Source organism: Curcuma longa, unplaced genomic scaffold (genome assembly GCF_044706935.1).
Source record: "Curcuma longa cultivar G26 ecotype Majalengka, Jawa Barat unplaced genomic scaffold, ITB_CL_G26_1.1 contig_22166, whole genome shotgun sequence".
Lineage (NCBI taxonomy): Eukaryota > Viridiplantae > Streptophyta > Magnoliopsida > Zingiberales > Zingiberaceae > Curcuma > Curcuma longa.
In genome coordinates this window covers 29,753-31,643 of record NW_027431829.1, presented here as the reverse complement: position 1 = coordinate 31,643, position 1,891 = coordinate 29,753, and the positions used below count along the sequence as shown (strand labels likewise).

Sequence of the window (1,891 nt, the reverse complement as noted above, 5' to 3'; positions counted from 1 at the left end):
GGCAGCCATGATTCTCTTGAATGCTATTGTTCTTTTACTCTCACAATCAGGTAGCCATGATTGTCTTGAATGCTATCGTCAATGTCATCTAAACAACTTTTAGCAATAACCTACAAACATATCTTGAAACTGAACATTTTAGCATGGCAAAAAGCTTCCTTAAATTGAAACAACTTATTTCTGAATAAAACAAGAAAACAAACTATCATATTATGGATCCAACTACAGAAACTTCAATAAAAGAAGTGGATAAACAGTAATCCAGAGTTTAAATTAAAGAACCATAAATTTAAAGCATCTAATGTTAAGCTTTCTTATATTACAGTTTGCACTTTGTATTTATGAGATTTACACACTCCTTATGCCTATTCCCATAAAAAAGGGTTAGTTTGTCTTAAGTTTACCTCTTCGACCCTGAGATCTTGGATTTGTTTGCTTCCTTTCCTGTTGCTTCCCTGTTATTCTTTGCCTGAATATAGAGCTATGTCATCCTCAAAAGAATCCAGATATGATAACACACAACGATAAATGACACATAGCGGAGCTTACTTAAGAATATTAAGTTGGTAAGTTAAATCATCAATCTCCAGACCAGACAGCTTTAGCGCGGCCAATGTTCCAGGTACTTCTTCGGAAACCACCTTGGACAATTTATCTGCAGAGACTGATAACCTCCTAAAATCCTGTAGAAAGAACAATTAGAGAGACCAACCAAATGAAAGTAGAAAATAGATAACTTGCCACCAACACCAACACCACGCCAAATCAGAAAAATAAAAAGCTTAATTTAAGCTTAATAAAGAAATCAACCGATCGATGCGATGGAGAAGAAAGCACTGTAAACAGCAGAAGGAATATATATTACACTTGCAGTTAGCGACGTCGACGGCGACGGCAGTCAAGCCAAAAAGCAAAGCGCGAAGCAAGAAGCAGCGTTGTAGCCGATCTGAAGAAGAAGAAGAAGAAGAGCAGCTGCAGCTTCCATTTCCGCCTGCAGCGGATCAGGATTCAGGACCAAAACAAAGACAGCGGCAGCGGCAGTAGCAGTAGCCAGTAGCAGAAGAAAAAGCGAGCCATCTGATCGCATCCTAACCATAAATTACACTTAAACGAGCTGCGCAACTAATTCTTTATTCCAGTCTTACTAAAAGATAGACACGTTTTTACTCGGAGGAGAAAGAGAGGGAGGTGGGCAGAAGCCCGCTGGCGGTTCGCCCTGCACGCTGCTGCACAGCGGCAGTGTGGTGGTGGACGAAGAGGAACAGAGCGATAGATTGAGAGAGAGAGAGAGGGAGCACGTGATGGCACGGTCCTTTATGGCGGAAGAGTGGAAGGAACAGTAGATAAAAGGGCGAAGCGACGAGACGACGTCCCATCATTATTTGAGAACAGGGAGGGGCAAATACTAATGCTGGCAAGAAAAAATCACCCAACCTATTGTCACGTGAGTAGTCGTCACTCACGTGATCAAATAAGCCGGTTTTCTTTTTACATATAGATAATAAAGAGAAGCTCAATACCGCACGTAATCACGCCTCATCAAAGGCCAAATTTTTTGCATGCTTCAGCGAAAACTTCTCGGCGAAACCAAAATAAAATTAAAAAAACCGTAAGACGAGGGAAATTTCATGAACACAAGCGAACGTTTCAGGTTCTTCCGTCTTATGCAGACTCAAAAACGTTCAGCCACCGAAAACCAATCTCCATATGCTGAAAAAACTAATAGCAAATCGAAAGATATATTCTCTGCGCTATCACACTTCCTGATATCAAACGGAAGTTTTGCAGAAAGCTTAAAATCATGTCGAGATCGCATAGTACTACATCACTGAAACATTAAAAAAAAAAAGAAAGAGGAACCGATACCCGTGAGCTCCGAGGCGGAGGTGGC

General features: G+C 40.9%; 1 long non-coding RNA gene across 1 annotated transcript; it reads right to left on the bottom strand.

Moving 5' to 3' along the window:
* Window positions 1–343: 343 nt before the first annotated feature.
* Window positions 344–1,187, bottom strand: LOC141817843 (uncharacterized). Its single transcript, XR_012600871.1, has 3 exons — window positions 866–1,187; window positions 550–683; window positions 344–469 (listed from the first exon to the last, which is right to left on the bottom strand). It is a non-coding gene; the product is annotated as an uncharacterized LOC141817843 (long non-coding RNA).
* Window positions 1,188–1,891: the final 704 nt, after the last annotated feature.